The sequence below is a fragment of the Balaenoptera physalus genome, assembly GCF_965194825.1.
Source record: "Balaenoptera physalus genome assembly, chromosome: 8".
Lineage (NCBI taxonomy): Eukaryota > Metazoa > Chordata > Mammalia > Artiodactyla > Balaenopteridae > Balaenoptera > Balaenoptera physalus.
In genome coordinates, this window is record NC_138887.1 from 57,049,087 (window position 1) to 57,072,930 (window position 23,844).

At 33.8% G+C, this 23,844-nt stretch overlaps 1 long non-coding RNA gene across 1 annotated transcript in view; it reads right to left on the reverse strand.

Moving 5' to 3' along the window:
* The window catches only part of LOC309665935, a 358,088-nt gene that overhangs the window by 167,638 nt on the left and 166,606 nt on the right, over positions 1 to 23,844 (reverse strand). The window contains exon 2 of the long non-coding RNA XR_014266788.1: positions 7,017 to 7,238. This is a non-coding gene — a long non-coding RNA (uncharacterized lncRNA). The remainder of the gene's footprint in view (positions 1 to 7,016; positions 7,239 to 23,844) is intronic.

Sequence of the window (23,844 nt, forward strand, 5' to 3'; positions counted from 1 at the left end):
AATAAATTGCTGAGGGTTTTCATTTTAAGTCAATAATGTTTTACCTATTATGAGTGAGAAGGAAGATGTGAGAAAGCCAGCTCTAAAAAGCTTTGCTAAAACTATCTCCAGCATTGCAACATTTAAGTGAGTTCTGTGGTGGGAAAGGTGTACATGTACAAATAAACACCATCTTTTTATGTACATTTGGTTCTGACTGGCAGCTGGGGAATATAGCATTTTAATAATATTTATTTTGGCAGAAGTGGCAGGAAGTAATCTAGTTTTGTAGCCAGCTAGGCAACTGGAGAAAACAAATCTTCTATGAGTCCTTTGATGACCTTCTAGGAATCAGAACTTTTAACAGACCTGAACATTTTTAAAAGTCAAAATAAATTTTTTTCTAAATTTTACTTTCACTATTTACACCAGGGTAGGCTGCTATCTTTTCATTTAATATTTTTAATGTAATTGCTGGCTGGGCAGCAAACTTAGATAAGTTTAGCTGCAAAGTTTTTGGATTGATGTGAGATTTAGGAGTTGAGAATTAAAATTAGTTCGTTTCTTTGCCAACACTAACACAAATCTTGGAGCACATTTCCTCAGATGCACTAAAATGGTGACAGCTTAGATAACCACTGGGGAAGTTTTCTGTATGAGAGCTCAGATTCATTGAACAACTTTGGCTTAGCAGGATCCCACCTCGGTTGCCTCTTCCTTTGTTTAATTAATAACACTATTGCCTCTTGGAGAAGAAGATTTATCTCACAAAACAAATTTCAGGCAGAACCCATAGTTTTACAGAAAAGAAAAAAAATTATATGCTTGTAATGGCTTGTCCTATTTCTTGTTCAACTCTTTTGCCAAATGTCTGTTTGCACCTATAGAACATTCCTGAAGTGAAACATAACTGCATAATTGATGGCTCTTTTCCTTTCTAGAGATTTTAGTCACAGACTGTGAACCAGTGTTGATTAGTCTTTAGGAGTTGACAAAACTGTGTAGGTTGCACATTCAGAAAATAACCTGCCCAGTTGTCATGACAAGCGCCTGGTAATGGACAGGTTTGGACTCTTCACTATTTAACCTGTTAGTAGAGAAAAGAAATCCCTTTCCTCTTTCACTTCTGGATTGGCTTCTTTTCATAATGTTAATATTTCAAAACCATATTTCACGCATTTTACTTATCCCTGATCATTGTTACTCTTGGTATTCTGATATTCTGATTAACCAAAAAAAATCACTTGCCAAATATACAATTATTATTTATCCATTCATTTATTTCATTAAACAGGTATGTATCGAATTCTTACTACGGGCCGGGCACAATCATACATGCTATAGATATTACCACAAATAAAACAAACTCTCTACCACCATGGAGCTTATCTTCTACTGGTTGTAGTCAGAAAATAGACAATTGAGCATTTACCACGTCAAGTGGTGCCGGCTCTTAAAAGAAAAAAATAAAGCAGAGTATATATCCTTTAGGGTTCAAGCAAGGAAGGAAAACTGCTATGCATGATGTAGACGCAAGGGGCTTATTATAGGGACTTAACTTGAAATACTTGACCTTACAAAATCGTGACGCTGGTAAGGAATCTATTCAAGGACACTGCCTTTGTGTCTGGCGGCGGATCTAAAGTCTCCATTGGTCTTCAGTGCTAGCAGTTGGGAAGAAAATCTAGATATGAGGCAGAGGAGAGCAAGGACAGACTGAAATCCCTTAGACACACAGGAACCCGTGAGAACATACCGGAACCCGAGTTTGTCTCCCAGTACTTTCAACCTGGGTCACCTGCAAAAGGAGGTGGCACACTTCCCCCATGGCCATGCACAGCTGCCTGGCCCAGGACTTAGATGGTGACTGGTGGAGGTAGGGGAGGCGGCTGCAGCAGCCCTGGCAACATACACTGACTTTTCATGTGCAGAGACTACTGATTCATTTCTACCTTTCAAATCTCACAGTTTCTCTTGGGGCCAATCCTAACCCAGAATCATATGGGTAAGGGAATTCTGAGAGGCATAGGACTAGCTTAGCTGAGTTGCCACAGCACAAAACCGCATGCAGGAAGTGATGTCAAGTAAGTAGTTGGATTTACGAGTATGGACTTCAGCACCACTGTCTGGCTAGACATAAAAATGTCAAAGTCCTTAGCATAGAGATAACATTTAAAGGCAAAAGACTGGTTGTGATCATCTAGAGTTGGACTGAGGAAGAAAAATAAGAACCTGGGTGACATTCCCGTGTTTTAGAATCAGAGAGCTGTAAGGAATTAGTAAAGAGTCAGAATGGGTTAGAGTAGAACCACAGAGTTTTCAGAAAGAAGAATGTATTTCAGAAAGGAAGGAGAAAGAGCACGCTCTCAGCCGCTGATAGGCTGAGTCACATGAGGCTGGGACCACAGCATGGCTGGGCCATGTGGAGGTCACTGGTGCCCTGGCAGGGGCTCTTTCTACATAAGCTAAATCTGACTGAATTGGATTCAGGAGAGAACGGGAGGAAATATAATGGAATCAGGGTGCATCATCAACTATTTTGAGGAATTTTGTTGTAAAACAGAACAGAGAATTGGAACAGCAGACAGAGAGAGATGGAACCAGATTTTTGTCTGTAGGTCTAAGATTGGATAAATTGCATTAGTTGACAGCACGTTTCTATGCTGATGAGAATGTACCAATAGATAGAAAAACATTGATGAAGTGGGAGAGATCACGGCAATTTTAATGGCCTATTCTAAAAGGATGTGCTTTTTGTCAAATCTGTAATATTGGAGAAAACAACATTTATATAAACAAAGTGAATTTAGCCTATGTCAGTATTATTTCCAATTCTGGGCCTACCAGAGAGATATTAGGAGAGACAAACAGAGTGCAACAGAATGCAAAGGAGACAGACAGACAGACACAGAGAGAAAAAGAGAGAGACACACACACACACACACACACACACTCACAAAACGACGCTGGAAAATTCTGTCCCCAAAGGAACATTTGGAGGAATAGGCTGTCCTACGGAGGAAGAGCTAACTGAAAAAAGAGCAGCGTCCTAGAGCCTATAGTCATGAGGCCTGAAGCATGGCAAGGAGAATGTGACCATGCAGCCCAGAGCAGGAAGCTGAAAGGCGATGGTGAAGGAACAGCTGGTGATTAGCTGGGCTTCTCCTACCAGCACCTCCCTCTGGTGTGCTCCCACTCAGGAGAACCTAATTATGTCCATCAGGGGAGAAGCTGACAGACCAGATCATCCCACCCCTGATTCTATCAAGCTGTTTTCTTTTTTATATTTTCTTTTCCATACCAAGGCCAGGCCTTCCATCACCTTTCCCCTGGACTCTTGTGCTAGCATGTTAAATTCTTTTCTCTGTCTCCCTCCACTGCTCTCATAATTCCCCAAGTCTGCTTTTTGAAACATAGTTGTTATTTTACCATCACTCTGCTAAAAACTTGATGGAAATTCCTCTTACCTACAGCAAGGTTGACAAACTTTCTTAAAGGGCCAGAGAGTAAAGGTTTGAGGCTTGTGAGCCATAGGGGCTCTGTCACCAGCGCTCTGTCACTACTGTTCTGTCACTCATGCTCTGCCACTAGTGTTCAGCTTTCACGCTGTCACACAACAGTGGCTTAGGCAATACATACATGAATAAGGTGTCTGTGTTTTTTAATAAAAATTTAATTACAGAACAGGAGGCCAAGCCACAGACCACAGTTTGCAGACCCTACCCTACAAAACACAAATCCAAACGACATAGAATATGAAGGCATTGTCATTGGTATCCATCGGTATCTATTCAATCTTACCATCTTACTCCATTGTGAGACAGTTCACAGCCCTGATGAAAATGTCTTTTCAACAACTTGATGCAATCTATCCCACACTCCCAACCGGGTCAGAAAATTTGTTTCCTGCTACATAAAATACTAGTATCAACTGTTTTTTCCACAACTGTATGAGTATGTAATGATAAAATAATAGCAATAGTCAACAGGAAAATCTCCTAGCATTCATATATTCTCAGGCTATTAACATCCCCTCCAAAAGTTATTTCAACATATAAACATAATACATCCGATGAGAAATAGTGATCCTTGATACACTGAATTCATAGTCAAGAGTAGTAATTGATGTCCCCTTCATTTGCGTGTGTGTACACATATTTGTGGCTAGAAATAGAATAGCTCATTAGAGAAAATTAGGATTTTGTAAACTATAGAGACTCAAGTTAGTATCATAGGTCTAGCCCTCCAATTATCTGTGATCTTGGCTAAGGTATTAATTATGATTTAATTTTATATTCTCTATGAAACGCTGTGGTTCTAAAGATTTTATGAAGTAATTAATTCATATTTACTTACATAGGTTTCTGTTAGTTATGTAATATATATTATATAATAAGTACAAAAATAACAATTAATTAATATAGTTATACTGTAGGTATGTATGTAGGCATGCAATAAGTGTTTATTTTCTTAACAAAGCTGATTTTTAAAAACTTCTTTCAATGCCCTTAATGATGCCATAGTTATACTAAGTATGATTAATAATGTTGCAATCCTTTAAATGTTTCTTTGAATATCCAATGACTAATGTCTTCTCTCTCTCTGAAACCTCTCAATCAACTGGCCCCTGTGCTACTCTGTTCAGAGTAATTAACACAAGCTGCCAAAACATACAAACACCATAACGTCAGTGCCTTTACACAACCAGAGAGATGCTTGCACAGCTCTCCTCCAATCAGGGTCCAGGAACCGAGGATACCCAATTTGCAACCCTGTCATCACAAGATCCTTCACTTTCAATCACATGCACAGAAAAGAGCTGTGGTAGGAACACACTGCTATTAATTGTTTTCAACTTGTTGTAACACATCATTTCCCCTCACATTCCCAAAACTCAGTTACACACCAGCACAATTACTGCTAGAGAGAATGGAAAATGAAGTCTTCCTGTGTGCCCAGAAGGAGGAAAGAGAGTAAAGAACATTTAGAATTTTCTTTTCAAAATGATGCTTAAGTTGAGAATAGTATTTCTAAAAGCAGGGGAAAATCCATTACAACTAATAGCTGGAAACACTGTAAGATACATGAAATAAGTATGTGAAATTTTGGAAAGTTTTGTAACCCTGAGGATAATTTAATTTCTATGGGCAAAATTTTACTATAAATATTTCCTAGAGGTAAAAAAAACAAAAACCAAAAAAAAAATTGGTAAAAATATTTTCCTTAAAGATTACAACATGGAACTAACACAAATATACCTAAAAATGACTCTCCTTTATTAGGTAAATTGGGATGGATTCCTATGAAAGGTCCAATGAGTCACTTATAGGTCTTTCTGTATATTCTTTTATTTAAATACAGTGTAATAAGTTGTCTCAAACATCCTTGCTATATTTCTGGTAATGATGAACTGCCAATGCCCAATGCCCACGGAGTTTGAGGTTATTAGCCCCTTAGTCAATGAGACAGTACATGTTGGAAGCTGATTCTGTGGTCTTTCTTCCATTTTCAGAACATGATCTTTGGTGTAACCTCCCTTGCAGCATTAATTCAAGGAATCTTTACACGTACACAGGGTCCAAGTTAAATGCGATGCACTGACACCCAATTTGTAACTCCCTGTAAAGATCAGGTTTATTTAATCATCTCTGATGCATATAACTTCCCCAGAGAATGGGAACTAACAGGTCCCCCCTGAGAGGACATTAGCAAGGAACAAAAGCTGAAAAGGGCTCTGAGCCAATGGCTTCCCTGAGCTGAGGTGGTTCATCTCCATTCCATATCATCTCTCATGGCCCTTTACATGCTAAGTGGGGAATGACAGGGCATTTGGAAACAGCCTGAGAGTCAAGAGAGCTTTTCTCTGTTGTTACTGAACATGGTGGTTTGCCTAGCCTGTAAGTTATTTTCCTAAAGTCTAAATAGGCATGGTGCTGGGTAAAGTCTGCTGTGTTGTGTGACTCTGAATTCAGTATTACTGCCCCTGGTGAGCAGAGCAAATAGTGAACATGTCGAGTAGGCACAAAAAAACAATAAGAGACAAATACTACGTTGGATAGTACTAAGTGCTAAAAAGAACAACTAAAGCTGGGAAAGGGGATATGGAAAGTCACAGCGGGGCACTGAACTTTTAGAGAGGGTAAACAGCAAAAGCCTCACTCCCAAAAAAAGACCTGAAAACAATGGAGGGTAAAATCCATGGTGCGGGTGTGTGTGTGTGTGTGTGTGTGCAGATTTCATTCTGGAAAAACACAACCGGAAGTACAAAAGGAGGGTGCATGCTCAGGAGGGAGCATACCTCTGCTCTCTTGCTTTTGCTCTTTTGCTGCTGTTTTTTTCATGCTCCAATTGAGTCAGCAGTTAGGTCCTCAAACCACTGAAATTAAAGGATTTTTTCCTTTTCTTTTTTGTTAGTTTAGGAACTAAACTAACACCCCTGACTTTAATTCTCTGCAGCTTTCTAATTCCACACTATACATATGTCCCAGTTACTCAGTTCTGAAGATACAAGACATAACCGTGTTATGACAAATGAAAGCCTTTATATTATAATACTTCCAAAACACTCTTGCAGATAATGTTTACCAATCATCCATCTATAAATTATTTTCTCTTCAAAAGTAGCATCGTACTCAGCCATATTAATGAGTAACAGTTTTAAGCCTCTCTTAGCCACCTGTTATTCACCAAGTAATGAAATTTAAAATGTACTGGTGTATCTGAGGGAAAGTATTGACTCTAGAGACCTTTTACCCAAGAGATAAAGGACAATTGAGTTAGCTTCTTAGTTATTTGTATGATCCAGATATTGGCATCACATAAGCAAGTCCTTACAGAACCAATGATCTATCTAATCAAACTAAGGAAAAAGAGAAAGGTGATTCATTGAATAATAGCACATTTCATTTATCCTTGACTGGCCTACTCTATGTCTGTTCTGATACTTTGCTATTAGACATTATATTAGCTTCCTATTGCTGCTGTAACAAACGGCCACAAACTTAGCATTTTAGAACAACACAAACTTATTATCTTACCATTCTGAAGATCAGAAGTCTAAAATGAGTTTCACCGTGCTAAAATCCATGTGATTCCAGGCCTGCATTCCTTTCTGGAGGTTCTTGGGGAGAATCTGTTTTCTTGCTTTTTCCTCTTTGTAGAGGATGCCTGCATTCCTTGGCTTATGACCTTATTTCTTTATCTTCAAAGCTAGCAAGACTCGCGGCCATTTCTGTGGTTCTCTCTCTTCCGTCTTCCCCCTGCATTTAGAGAGACCTTTGTGATTACAGTAATCCCACCTGAGTAACCCAGGATATGCTCTCGCTCTCTCTCTCTCCATCTCAAGGTCAATTGATTAACAACCTTAGTTCCACCTGTAACCTTAGTTCCCCTTTGCCCTGTAAGGTAGCATACTCAGTCACAGGTTCTAGGGTTCAGAATGAGATATTTCTTGGGGCCCATTCTTCTGCCTACCACTGACACCTTGATTTAAGTAGCACTTACTGAAATAAAATAAAAAGCTTGCATTTGTAATCTGATAGGTCTATGAGTTTGCTGTGAAAGACTGAGGTCTGTTTCTTTTCTTACAGATTTCTCTTAGTCAACCTATTCTGTGTTACTTATCTAATGTTTTCCTTCTTCCTAAGGCAGTGTTATGACCTTCATGTAGGCACTCCACAAAAACACATATAACTATTTCAGTACACTTCCTTCCTTCAAAGAGACTGCATACTTTTCAGTAACAAAGGAGCTGTAAGTTTGTTGCTAAGTAGATTGCTTGACCATGACACCTGGGTGCTGAGCCCATGGCTTTGGCTCTCACTTGATCAACACATCAAATCTTAGCATGCATAATGTAGCATGGTCACATTAAAAATATTTTAAAAGAAATTTTAGGAACGAATTTCTCTTACTCCCCACAATCTGTATTATTTTTTCTGGAATGTTAGGAAATTATTACTGGTCCTCAGAATACTCCCTTCAAAAATGACACTTAAGAACAAACAAAAATTTTAGTGGGCCTAAAGAAAGCATAACATATTAAATTATGTAGAATTCCTAGAAACGTAAAAACAAGTAAGCCGTACATGAGCCTGGATTTTGCAGTTTCATTATTTGTACCACAAAAGATACGATACAGAAGATTGGGGGTGCTTTGAAGATGCTCTTGTTTTGCTTTCTTAAACATGTCATTTTGGTTTATTTGTCTCATCCTTGTGCTGACCTAATGAGATCACACTTGACTGAAAATAGAGTAGACTTTATAGGGCAAAGGCAGAGGATAGAAATCAATATCTGTCTGAAATGTAAATCATCAAAGAGATTCCATACAAATGATAAGGAGAAGGTGAAGGACTTAGTTATTTTTAATCAAGTCTGTTTCAAATAGGTATTTGTGTTGCAACATGAAAACCTGATTTTCAAAATTTTGTGAAGAGATCAGATGACGGTATGGCATCTGGGTAAATGTTACTGATTTTTTCAACTGCTGAATAATTTTAAACAGAACAAAATCATTTCACCTAACACAATCATAAAGCATTTCTCCAGATTTATTTCAAATTACTGAGCAGATATTACTCCACATGAATTTCTCAAAAAATTCCGTCAGTGGCTTTTGTGAAGCAAATATAACAAAACAAAATGTATTACTTTGTATGTTCCTGTTTGTCAAAAATAGTATTTATATTAATAGTTTTTTTTATTAATTTCACTTCAGAGGCCTCATGAAGGTAATGTATAAATATTTTATCGATAAGAAACTTAAAACAACTTAAAAGGACTTAAAGGTACAGAATGGGGTAGGTCAGTTAACATTAGGGACGTTTTCTCTGGATTCTTAAAAAATATCTAGAACTCTGCTTTTAAAGATGTGCTCTCACCTTGAACTGTTGTCCTATCAGTGATCCATTCAATATGCATTTATGTCCTCTCTAAGGAGGTCCTAAGAAAAATAAGAGAGTTCCTACTTTCAAAAGTTCAGAGTTCCATGGGGAAAGAAAGAAATGTAAACAAAAAATTAGATAAGAATCTTGCAAATAATAGATTGGAAGGGGAAGCACAGATATGAGGCAACTCAGAGCAGCAAACGGTAACATTCTGGGGCTGCACAACTCAGGTTAAAACATACAAATAATATTACTGTGGGAATTTCTTTCTCCTACCCCTCAAAAAAGAGCTATACCATACGATTCTGGCAGAAAGCAGTATTTTGCATCCGTAATTTAGACCAGACCAGCAGCACATGGTCTAAATGTATTGACAGTGAACACTTTCTCAATCTGTGTTAATTAGATTAGATAAATTCCAGCTGATTACATTGAGTCCTGTTCTTGCATGAAATGCAAAGTCATTCCACAACAATTCTTATCTGTATGATATGATCAAAAATCTTGAAAATCCAACTATTTTTTAAAAAATTTTATAAAGTATAATTTTGCATAGGTAAATTGACCATGGGAATGTAAATTAGCATGAGCCTCAGGCCTAAAACAAAAGCAAGTCATTCAGGAAAGCAATTAATAACATTTTAGCCTCCTTTTACTAGACTCTATAGAGAGTGGGCATTTGTGAAGAAAATCACACAGCACCAATCAACAGGTAAAAAGATTTGTATTTTTAATGGGTGAGTAATATTAGGCCCAAAGATGGAAAAGACTGGTTGTTAATGATAACTATAAAAGCTAAAAATGACGAATTTGAAAAATCAGGTAGCTTTTTCTTTGTGCTACAGCTGAGGAAACTATAGGTTTATGCATGGCCTTTGGGAGAATATTGTGCACCCTTTTAAATGCTTTTAATTTTCCTTGAGAGCCACTGAGTAGAGGTGTACAGGTTGTGCACTGCACAACCCTAGGGGCCTCACTCACACTGTATGATTTATTTCATAGGATAATTTTCCAGAAGATAGCAGTAATTTTCATATTCTAATATATCACCATATTTCAGCAGCTGGAGGTAGTGTCTTGAGGAAGGGATGCCTCTTTCTATTTTTCACATAGGTCCCCAGGTTACTCTTCAAAGGAATCTCATAGTATTCAATTAAATGCTAGAGGAAATTTTTCCTTTTATTATTTTTGCCTTAGTATTTTTGCTTTAGATAAAAACTTGAGAAATAGATTAGAAAATAAAGTGGACAGTTCAGCCTTGACAAGCACACATATCAGGAAGTTTACTTTAGCACCAAGGGAAAAGTAGACGTTGAAATTCCTTCAACTTTTATGTGGCATTCACGGAAGAGTAATCAGGGGACACTTTTTAAAAATAAAGAGTTAAAATATATGTATTGGACAAAAATAGAACAATCCAGGGTTTTCTTAAGTTCTATAAAGTGTTGTTGCTGAAAATTCTCAAAAATTAAAAAAAATAGAAAGATTGTATTTAAATAAATAATACTATGGTTATATGCATATATATGTATGTATATGTTTATGTCATACATATGTGATGCACTATATAATGTAACCACCTCAATGATTCAAAGTTATACACATTATATGGTATATTTTCAGCTTGGTAAAGTTCTGCAACAAAGAGATCTTTAATAAACCACTATGTCTGATGTTATTTTGCTTTACAACTATTTTTCCATCCAAAATTCATCTATTCACATCCTGTGGAACGGATGACGTGTGGAATTTATTTTGAAAAGCACTGTTTTGATGACCTTCTACATATAAGTAGATTAAGCGGTATCTTAACTTTTTTCCCATTATATTGGCCACATTTATATTTTTTAAGAGTTAAGACTTTAAAAATGTAAGGAATATAATTAGTAGAAAGAAATTTGACTTGAGAGATGGAGAGAAGCCTGTATTTTATTTTAACATTCTGGACCCTTAGCCGTCTTTGCCTTTAGAGGCTGTGTTAAAGAACTTCCACTTAATTAACTGACATTGCTGATCTGAATTAATGACAAGATCCCTAGCACCTGTTCCGGCTTTCTCTGGGGAGCCAGTTGAATGGATAAGGCAGATTGAGAGAGTCTCACTGGGGCAACAGAATCCAGAAGATAGTGTAGAGGCTAATTTCTGCTGTAAGACCTTCATTAGTCATCTGTTGAACATCAGTTACTGAATTGGGAATATAACTCTAGCAAGAGGTAAAAATACCTTCCTTTAAATAAATCTGTTCAAATGTGCATGATTCAAGATTTTCTTTGACAAGAACACTGAAGATTTCAGATACTTCAGCCATGTCAAGTAGCAATGAAATAAAAGTGAAGGCCAGAGGATTTTGCCCTCGGAAATTTCACTGTGCAAAAATTAACTAAGAGGAAATCAGTATTGCTTAACTCTTATTTCCAGACTATTAATATGACAGAGCCCAAACTCTGACACTGCTTCTCTTTTTATCCCATATAATTAATTCTATGGATGGTGGGGACACACTCACTTCCTTTCACGGGCCTCTAATTCTTTCATAGCCAAAGAACTAATTCTTTACTAATTTGGCAGAACTAAAAATAACTAATGATCCAAAAAATATCTTAATTGCTTTCTGTAAGTAAAAAGAACTTTTTACTACATCTCAATTTCAACAGTGAAACAATGAGAGATACAGAAGGTTTATGTCCTTAGGAGTTTCCATAGTAAGAGCTCATTGCATTTGTTTCTATAATCAGTGGCATTTTTTCTAAAAAGCAGTGCTTATGAGCATAGATTGAGCTGCTAGTGAAAAAGAAGTAATTAGGAGTGAAATTTTTAGGAGCCTATGTAGGTTTGGGTATTTAAAGATCACTTGCCTTTACTATGCATGGTTTTTCAAATTTTCACAACTGTTAAATTGTCCGCAAATATTTTCCACTGATAATTCCATAGGAGAGAAGAGAGTGTTAAAAAGTTAATAAAATATCAGGAAACATATAAATTTTAATAGGGTAATATAATTTGTACCACATTTAGATATTAGGGGAAATAAATAATTTATACCAAAGTTTCTTATTTTGAGATTGCAATATTCAAATAATTTTTAACCAAAATGTTAATTTAGTTTTGGCTACTAGCAATGTGGTAGACTGATATTATAACATCTTGTTCCTTACCAAAATAACTAGTGTCTACATATAATTTAGTTTACATTGTGTTGCTGGGTTGCTTATAGATGGCAAGATTATTTTAAAAGAGCCTCCTCTCTCTCCTCACATAAAATAAGACACAGAGAAAGTTATGCACTGAAAATAAAGCAATGAGAGCAGGACCTTCTGTCAATGTCAATTTCTCTTGAAGGCCTGTCCAATACCAATCTGTAACCTGATTATTGTAGAGGAGGAGGAGCAGGGCTAAACCAGAAATTTCAAGATTAAGTTGTGAACCTGAGAGAGGCCAAGATGCTTTATGGTTCCTTGCAGAAGGAAATGTAAATAAATTCCATAAGAAGGTTTCTCTAAGGTGAACTCTCAAGACTCCCACTGATGAAAAAAATCACCAAACAATCAAGGAAAAAATCAACATTAGTGAGACTAAGCAAAACCAAACAATATTAAACCCTCACTCCCCCAAAATGCAGATTTGAAATGTCAGATACAGAATATAAAATAATTATATATGAAATGCTTAAAGAAAAAAATCACAAATAGAAGTAAATGATATGATGAAAAGTATAAGACAAATTTGAAAAAAATAACCAAATGGAAATAGTGGAAATGAAATACATTACCTTGGGGGAAGAGGTGTCAATAAATGGCTTGAATTGCAGATTATACATAGCTGAAGAGAGAATAAGTTATCAGGAAGGTAGAGCTGAAGTGGTCCAGAAAGTAGTACAGAGAAACACATAGAAGGAAAGTAGTAGACTTTAAAGAGATATGAAGTTCCATTGTATATCTAACCAGGGTACCAAAAGCAGAGAATGGAGAAAATAAAGAAGAGACAAATCTGAAGAGCAAACAGCAGACAATCTCCTAGAATTTGTGAAAGATAAGAATCTGTAGATATTGGAGACAAGGTAGAATAAAAAGATAAAATTCACCCTAGACAAAATTCAGTAAAACTATAAAATGTTAATGTAAAGAGAAGATTTTAGCCAGTTTAGAGCTAAAAGACAGATCAATTTCAAAGGAACTATGTTTAAATAAACAACAGACTTTTAAAGAGTAGCTAGTAGTAGAAAAATGGAATGAGTTTGATTATGAGAAAATCACTGTCAACTTAGAATTGCATGTCCAGCAAAACTAATTTTCAAAAAAGAGGATAAAACAAATAAATGTTCAGGCAAACACAACACTAAGTAAGAGCTTACCAACAATGACAGATTTAAGGGATTTCTAAAGGATATTCTTTAGGTACAAATAAAATGATTTTAGGAAAAAGATCTGAAATTCAAGATGAAATGGTGAGTGAAGGCATAAATAGGTCTGTAAATCTAAACATACAATAACTGCATAAAATAATAATGGTTTCTAATACATTGTTTTACAACAACAGAAGACAGAAAAAAAAATTAGACAAAGATAGCATGTAAATGGGAGGCAGGATGATGTTATTAAAATGTTCTAAGGCATTGGAATTGTTTGGAAAGGGGTTTAGGACAATAACTTCAGACTTTCTTGAGTTAAGTACAGTTGATAAAATCCAAGGTTAACTAATAATTAAAATAATAGAAATAGGGTATAAGCCAAAATAATATATGCATATGGGGCAGCTAAAATGAAAAACTAACTTGGAAGAGGCAATAAAAAGTCATAGAAATCAGTGAAATAGAAAAAAAAATATGATGACAGAGCTGTTTAAATATCCCATTAATTATAATTAATGTAAATTTACTAAAATTATATTTCAGGATAAGTAAATAACCCTAGCTAATGAGAGAAGTTCTAGTTTACAGAAGAACATCAAGCTAATAACTATGCTAAAAGTGTCAGAAGTATGAAAGGGAATAGGACACACCTATAGTGCCAAATCAACACCATAACACCACATGGATTATTTTTGGATTACAAGAGGAAAAATGTAACTTTACGTAAAGAGGTTAGTCTGTCACTACTCTAACTAGTTAGGTACCTAATGCTGGGACACATATATGTCTCCTGACGTGATGTAATTCAAAGTTTTAGACATTAGCTATGATAAATTTCTGCCAAAACTGTTTGACTTGTTAAGATGTTTTATGTAACATCTAGATCACAGGGAAGGTTGACATGCTGGACATTTTTGTAAGAGTTGATATTACAGTTTTCAGTCTGAAATCTGCAGGGTGGGCCAACAGGCTGGAAGTCAGGTAAGTTTCTATGTTATAGTCTCGGAGGCAGAATTCCTTCTTATTAAGGAAATCTCACTCTTTGCTCTTAGGCCTTCAATTGACTTGATAAGGTCGATTCACACTATGGAGGATAATCTGCTTTACTTAAAGGCACATATAAATGTGAGTCATATCTAAAAGATGTCTTCACACACCTAGACTAGTGTTGGCCAAACAACTGGGCACCATAGCGTATCCAAATTGACAAAAAATTAACCCATCACAGGTGTGATAATGTTTTGAATGTTTTGCTTTGTTTCATTTTTTTGTTGTGGAAGAAAATTTTTTTACAAATCTAAATTAAAGAATTCAGTGACAAAATATGTTGTTGGCAATTTTCTTTGAAACAGTTCAGAAAAATGAATGATTTTAAGTAGACTGAATATTCATATTAGATTCACTAATCGATGAAAAAGGATTATGAACATCTGTGAAAAAGGATTAACAAGGTGTCCCAGGTAAATACCAATGTTAAAAAAAAAAACTGTGTTAACGATATTAGTGTGAGACAAAATAGATTTTAACTTAAAAACTATATACAGAAAGGGTCACTACATATAAAGGGTCTGATATACTAAGATGATAACAATGCTAAACTTTGAAGTATCGAATAAAAATAGCCTCAAGTACATATAAAGAAAAATTGAAAGAATTACAAAATGGAATAGACAAATTCACTGTCAAGGAAGAATATTTCAACACATTTCTTAAAATTACTTGTAGAACCATGGCAAAAACTGATAAATATAAGGATGAGATAAGCACCAAAATTATACGCTTGATTTATTAGATTTTTCACTATTCTGTTCACTTTGAAGTTTCTGTTAGAAGATGGCTACATGTGATATTTGAGGATAGTTTTAGACATACTATTTTGTTTAGATATTCTATTATTAGAAATGTAGCTGGGATATACATTTATCTTAGAATAAATAACTGTCACATTAAAATCGCTATTTCTGGTTATCTCCTAAGAGGTAAATAAGCTTCAAAATGAGGTTCAGTATATGAAATGGTTTCATATACTTTATTACAACTTTGGAAGAACATTTTTAGACTTAAAATAATTTTCCTGATGCTACATTTTTAAAACTTTATTTTAAAATTATTTCTTCTCTCTTCTGTAGAAATATGTATTAGATCGTTATATTAAGTGAGTACTTTAACTTTAGTTTGAATCGCCAAATCATATTAAAGTTTACTTGAGGTATAAAATGCCAACTGGGAAGAGTCTTTGCAGAATATATTTGAGTGCTCGACATCTTTGTAAGGATCTGCAGGAGAAATGAGTAACACTCAAGACTCTGCTAATCCTAAGGAACCTAGAAAATTACTAGATATTTTGGGTTTTATATGGCTTCTAAATAAATGGTTTATATATAATTTTTAATAGTACTTAACTCATTCATCTAGTAAGGATCAAACTGGGTGTTGGAATACTGAGAGTGGGCATTCTAATTATTTCTAACTCTTTCACATGCTTTTAATATGTTTTGTTTTCCAATGAAATAAAGCATCATCATGTACCTAGTGTATTTCCCACAGAATACACATTACTAGGGACTTCCCTTTTATTCATCCTGATTCTGTCACTCTACCCTTTAGAACTGCAATGGCCAAAAAGAGACGTAAATTTGCATAAAGAAGCTATGTGTGTATGTGAGTATATGTGTGTGAGTTTAAGAACATTTTATCTGTGAAGAAAAGGCCACTTTAGTATATTTTCTTTGGTTTATTAAAATGTAAATTTCTTGCATGATGATACTGGTAAAGAAGTAATGTATTCTCTCTATAGCACTGTAGATTCCTGGGAGAATACATGGATTGTCAATGTATGTTGATTATTTTCAATATATCATTTTTGTCAAGAGCTTTGCATTTTCTCTTGCTTTGAAATACATGTGTTTCCAAGGATGTAAAAACCAGATATTACTCACTGACTTCTACTTCAACTCTGGGTATTGGGCAAGAATTTAGAAAATGGCTCAATGTGTTTTTGCAACTCCTCAAACAATATGAGGTTACATTATGAAATCACATTAGATTGTATTTTAATTCAATTAAGAGCTTTCATTGTGTTCATACAATTGGAAGACACTACAAAAGAGGGAAAGGTGAACAAAGTATACTCATTATTGTCAAGGACGTCTAGAGGGGAAGACGGATACACAGAGAAAATTCTCTACAGAGAATGCAGTAACAGAGTAATCAATAAGTTACTCAATGAGTACATAAAAAGCAGACGTTAAGTTGATATAGAGAACCAGAAAATATTATGGAGAAAGGGGTTTCTATTAAAATTTTGGATATAAAGCATAACAACCTTCATTTTTACATATACACTTGATAAATAAGAGATTAATATTCTGGGATTTTTCTAGTGAATAGAACCACAAGTTATTTAAGTTGAATGTGTTTATTTCCATCCTTTAATTAGCATCTAACTTTTCTCAGTTTCACACATAAATCATTCTAATCAAAGTAAATGCTTTATATAGTCAAATATCAAGCAGAGGAGTTGTTTCTCTTACTGACATTCTGCTCTTTCCCTCAGACTCAGCTAATGACAAGGTGCTACAGCCAAAGATATATCCTAAAATTTGTTAGTATAGTTGTGAATGGTAAGCTTTCAATATTCTACAGCTGCAGTACACATTAGGTTTCAAAACTCTGAAATTGGGCTAAAGACATTTTCTGCTTCTAAATAAGAGAGCTATAGCCAAAGTTGTTATAGTTCATATGGTTTTTATGTTTCCAACCTTGTGGAAATAGAATATAACTTTCTTCTATTTGCAATATCTATCTATCTACCTTTCTTTTGTAAAAACTGAATCTTATAAGAGAATAAAAGTGAGGCCAAATGTGTCATAGAAATAGAAAACATATGTCTCTGTATTTCCCAGATTAAATGGAAGGGAGGTTTGCAGTGAGTTTTGATTCAATGTGAGTTACTTAATAACACATAAAAAACAAGTACACAATAAAATACAAAGTAATAACTCTCATGAATAAAATTAGATTTTTTGAAAAGTAATTAATTCTTAAATTTGTGAGTTTATCTTGTAATAGTCCAAGTTTATTATTGTACAACTCTGAGGATTACTGGATTCTCTTTTTAAAAAATATTTGGCAATACAGAGGACTTAGCTAACTCACATGAGCATATCTTGAATGCCCCCCCCACTTCCATAGGAAAATTACAGAATATATAGTAATTTAGAAATAGCTATGTGAGTTTACAAAAACAAGCAACTTTCATGTTAAAGAATTGAGGACAATAATGAAAGCCAAAATGGCAAGCTTGAGCTGATACTTTGGAAGCCTCTGTGAATTTTAGGCCTGGAGGGGAATGTAATGGACCAGGAGATTCCAGGAGCTGACGCTTAAGGAGACTCCAGGAGCTGCCCTTTCTATTGTATGATGCACATTAGAACTATTCTTCTCAGTGACCAAGAAAAACGGCATGTGTCTGCAGCTTTGCATGAGGAGAAATGTTGCTTTCAAGCTAGACAGTGTGAGGCATGGGTGTGGGGTAAAAATGTACTTTACTAACAGGAGGAGAGGATTCCAATCTAAGATATTAAACTAAACACCAGTTTAAGACTATTGAAACCCAGATGTTTCCTTCAGCACCAAAGCATACTTTCTTCATACAGAGATATTCATAATCTCTTCTGAGGAGGAGTTCACAACAGTAAATTACTGTGTCATAAATTCTATCACCATGAGAAAAACTCTGAAAATCCAACAAAAAGTAGTATACATCCTGGAGAAACAGAGTTCAGAAAGACATTAGTAAATGTTTTTTCTTAAAAGTCTTAAAGGTATATTAAAGAGACTAGAAATCATGATAAATAATAAGCAGCATAAAAAAAGAACAGGTAAATTTGAAAAAGAGCAAACTAGAATGCTAGAAAAGAAAAGTATAGTCATTGTTATTTCAAAACACTGATTAGATAGAGTACTCTGTAGAGTTGAAGAAAAACCATGTAAACTAGAAAAAAATCCGAGGAAATACATAAAACACAGAACAGAAATACAAGTGACATGAAATATATGAAAAACTGTTTTAGGCATGAGAGATAAAATGTTCTGATGCATTTTAATAGGAGTGTCAGAAGAAAACAGTAGGATAAATAGAGATGCAATTTTGCAATGGAAAAATGGTTGAGAATTCTCAAGAATTAAGAAAAGACATGATTATTCTGACTAAAATATCATATACTTCTAAAAAGAACAACATATTTAAATTTAAACATATTGTAAAAATTGCAAAAAGAAATTTCATGTGTACTTTATTTTCATAAAAGTACTTCAATAAGAATATAAATGGACAAGAATCTTTAATGTACCCAATAACATTTTGAACTATATAAAAATCTGATATAAATTAATTTTAAAAAGACAAAAACAATGACATTCCTTTTTTATTGTTTTACATCTTTACTGGAGTATAATTGCTTTACAATATTGTGTTAGTTTCTGCTCTGTAACAAACTGAATCAGCTATATGCATACATATATCCCCATATCCCCTCCCTCTTGTGCCTCCCTCCCAGCCTCCCTATCCCACCCCTCTATGAGGTCACAAAGCACCGAGCTGATCTCCATGTGCTATGCAGCTGCTTCCCACTAGCTATCTATTTTACATTTGATAGTGTATATATGTCAATGTTACTCTCTCACTTCATCCCAGCTTCCCCTCCCCCACCTTGTGTCCTCAAGTCCATTCTCTACATCTGTGTCTTGATTTCTGTCTTGCCCCTAGGTTCATTAGAACCATTTTTTTTTTTAGATTCCATATATATGTGTTAGCATACGGTATTTGTTTTTCTCTTTATGACTTACTTCACTCTGTATGACAGACTCTAGGTCCATCCATCTCACTACAAATAACTCAATTTTGTTTCTTTTTATGCCTCAGTAATATTCCATTGTATACATGTGTCACATCTTCTTTATCCATTCATCTATTGATGGACACTTAGGTTGCTTCCATGTCCTGGGGGGGCTATTGTAAATAGTTCTGCAGTGAACATTGTGGTACATGTCCCTTTTTGAATTATGGTTTTCTCAGGGTATATGCCCAGTAGTGGGATTGCTGGGTCATATGGTAGTTCTATTTTTAGTTTTTTAAGGAACCTCTACTTCTGTCAGCAATGGACAGATTAAAAAAGGCCAGATTGGGAGTTTGGGATTGACATGTACACACTGCTATATTTCAAACAGATAACCAACAATGACCTACTGTTATAAAAAAAAATGCTATTCCCCAGCAAAAAAAAAAAAATATAAAATAAATAAATAAATAAATAAAAGGCTAAAAGAAAAAAAAGGTACTGATAATTTGAATATCACAATTGATAAGCTTGATATATACACCTTAGCTTGTGGTGGTTATATGTTGGGGGCTCGTGGGTTTAGGTGTGTATGTTTACAGAGAGAGAAATAGAAGAGGAGGGAGAGAGGAGAGAGAGAGAGAGAAAGAGAGAGAGAATGAAAAAGAGAATTTTGTGTTTAACATACTAACAATACACTTCATCAAATGTAAAGAGAAGAGTCACTAACACTGTGCATTATGATAAAAGCTTTCCAATAGATTTAAAGATTTGGAAAATAACATATCACTTTATTTGACCATATTCAGGTTAATAAAAATTATTTTTAAAAATTAAAAAGAAAAATAACTAAAACTGTCTACTTGAAAAAACTGAAACACATTTATAAAACTCAGATTTAGGATAATATTAAAATCAAAATCATAAGTAATTTAGAAAAGTATAAGAGTATATTATAATTTGAAAATTGTGAGATGCAAACAGACCTGTACTCAGAGTAAAATTTCTATTCAAAGTATATTTTGTACCAGGAATAAGGTACAAAATAAATAAAGCATATAATCGTTGATAAAAAATAATAAAATTAATCCAGGGAAAGTTAAAAAATAAATTAAAGCATATGTTTATAAGATGACAAAATTAATATATTCTTACAATTTAAACAAGAAGCACAGAGCAGAAATAAAAAGTAGGAAGACATAACTATAAATAGAGAAGATGTTTAAATTATTATCAGAAAATTCAACATATAATTTTATGTGCATATATTTAAGAATCTAAATGATATGGATTATGTTGCAAAATACTAATTATCTAAACTGTGTTAGGAAGAGAAAAAACAACTAAAATATAATAAATACGTTAATGGATTAGTTGAATAAATTTTAAAAGAACCTAAAGAAAAAGAAACAATGTTACATACTCTTTATAGAAACATGTCAAGAAATTAAAAATTTTTTATATATAAATATCTAGAACATAGAAAAATATGTCACACTTCCACATTTATCCTCTTAGCATAACACCCATAAAAAAAAAAAGACTAGGTATACATTAGTTTCTTTCTAATCTTGCATCTAAATATAAAGGCATTATCCTAAATAAAATATTACCAAATGAAAATCAGTGGTTTACAGAAATAGTAGTATGGCTTGCATTATTAGAATAACACCAGTATCATTCATGTAATTTAATTATAGCACAAATAAGGATACATGATAGTATAATTAAATTAAAAATGTTTAAGGAGGAAAATAATATGGTGATTTTAATAGTTAAAGAAATAATTATTAATTCATCAATGAAATAAAATATAAGGCCTTAAGAAGCTAGAAAGTTTTAGAAAATTCCTTCCTGGATAAAGAATATCTAACAGCACATAGATTAGATATCACACATCACACTACGTGATAAAATATCAAAACCATTCCTATTAAATATAATATACAATTAAGACTGCTGTTACTATATCACATCATACAGGAGGTTCTTGCCAAGGTTAATGAAACACGGAAAATACTAGAAAGGGCACAATTTTTATCACTTTGCAGACAATACAGTTGTCTCCTGGGGCAATCAACTCTAAAAAATTTTAAACTATTGAGATGATTCAACAACCTGGCTACATACAAAATAAAATTTAAAAGCAACAGCTTTTTAATATACCAACGACAATCAGCCTAGTAAGAAACATACAAGATCTGCATTAAAATGAGGATTTTATAAGAAATTTAAAAGCTAATTCTAAATTTCTCCCTCTAATAGAGGGAGAAAATGTACAGTAATGTAAAAATATAGATTTATAAGAGAATCACAATTTATCCTATCAGATATCAAACATATTACATAGAAATAGCAATTAAAATGTGTACTTTAGATACAGGTAAAAATGTTAGGTCAAAGATCAATAAGTGTATGGAAACTAACTTCTATTTGTACAGTGTAATTTAGTTTTTGATAAATTTAGCTTTGTAATTGAGAGTGAATTGAATGGATTAGTCAATAAGTGACCTAAAGTAATTTGACAGCTACATGAATAGACAACCTCATGTCATGTACAAAGATTTACTACACATTTCTTAAATAGGTTTAAACTATTTTAAAATAGCCTTTAAAAATATTCAAAGAAAATATGAGAATTTTCTCTTTCTTTTGCTGTGAGGGAGATATTTCAATTTAGAAGGAAATTGACAAGTGTATCTTTATAAGACAAAACAAACCTTTATAAACACAGAAACAAACAAAATCTTTAAAAAAATCATTAAAAATATAAAATTCAGTTGAAATGTTGGGATAAAACAATAAAGAATTAATAAACAAAATACTTAAAGAGCTCTTAAAAACAATTTTAAAAAGACAACTATATAGGAAAAATAGGCAAAGGATATAAAGGAAGATTAAGGAAAAAATTCTGAGAAACATCTAAATTATACTCAACCTCAGTAGCAATTAAAGAAATGCAAATTAAAAGCAATTAGTTATTTTTCACATAGGAGATTGTCTAAAAGATTAAGAAAATTATACTCCCAGTATTAGCAAAAATTCAGGGAAATGAGAGTTCTTCATATAGCAGGAAACTAAAAAGTGGTGAAATATTTTTAGAAAACTTTTTGGTTGAATTTTCTAACGTTTAAATGTTAATTCCTTTGATCAATTAATTCTGCTTGTAAAGATGTCTCTTAAACTAATACGTAAAAATAACCCCAAATAGTTTAGGTGGTTGGTACAAAATTATTTTTAATGAAAAAAATTGAATCAATTTAAACAGCCATCTATACGAGAGTAGTAAAATGCATTTTTATATGCATATGCCATAGAAATCTAAGTATCAGTAAGAAGGATACAGTGATCTGTATATATAATGTTATGAATTTTTTTATGCGTAGTGTTAAAAGAAAAAAGATCACAAAGCATTCTATTTTTGAAAAAAATATGGTCTATACAAGTATACACTTGACAAAATACTGAGTATGGTTGCCTCTTGGGTGAGGACAGGAATATTCAAAGGAAAAATCATTTTATTTTTATATGTATTTTACATTGTTAGGAAAAAATGTATTCATTGGTATTTGTGCTATAAAAATGAAACAGCAAAAAAGGTATATAACTTTGCCATTCATTTAAATCACTGCTTGTAAAGACAACATGAACTAATCCTACTTTTATTTCCTATTATTCTACAAACTTGAAAATACTTTTAAAAAGTAGAGCAAGACTTTTCCAGATACTAAGACAATGTAGAGTCAACATTAACCACAGAAAATTAAGCAGCATTTAATCAATAAATTCAGTCTCTCTAGTGATCAGTGTGGATGGAAAAGTCATGTGCCACAACTATTGAAGCCCGCGTGCCTACAGCCCATGCTCTGCAACAAGAGAAGCCACCGCAATGAGAAGACCACGCACCACAATGAAGAGTAGCGCCCGCTTGCTGCAACTAGAGAAAGCCACGCACAGCAACGAAGAACCAAAGCAACCAAAAATAAATAAATAAATAAATTTATTTTTAAAAAAAGGATTTATGAGAGAAAGGAGGCTTCGAGTTAGAGAAAAAAATACTCCTAAGTAAAATTTTACATAAGAACATCAGTTGTGGTTTTATATGTTATTTCCTTTGAAACCAATGATATGTATAAGTAGTTAGAAGAGCATGAATATTGAATTTATAAAATGTAGCTTGTTAACTTTGTAAAGAACTCTGAATGTATGAATTCAGTGGTTGGTATCATGGGGTCTTGCATTTAAGCACACTATTTTGAACTACATTTAAGCAGATTCTTTAGAAGCACTGTGTAAACTTCTAGCATATGGAAATTCTCTCCGACAAGACAGTCAAATGAAATGTCAAACTATCTATAGATGGTCTCAAGAAATCTAGAAAGGAGAAAGTGACAAAATAAGGCCAAATATACATGAACCAGATTTTAAAAATAGAGGAAGAGATGCAATAGAAAACTCTTGGTCAGTGGTTTTAAACTATGATTCACAGACTCCTCAGGGGGGTCTGTGAATAAAACCGTGCATATTAACCTAAAATAAACATGATCATCAAAATTTCTAGTAGGAAACTTTATACAACTAGACTTAAGATATGTGCAATTGTATGTTTCATCTTGCGGTTATTCATTTTCTAAGTTATCTATCAAACTTAACATCATCAGGTAATTAAATCATGGAATTTGAACATTTGCAGATAGTAACAATCAATTGAACATTCACTGTGCCCCTTTGGGGGAAACAAAGTACCTTTCTCATTTGTAGTAGATCAAGTAATTAGATATGGTAACAT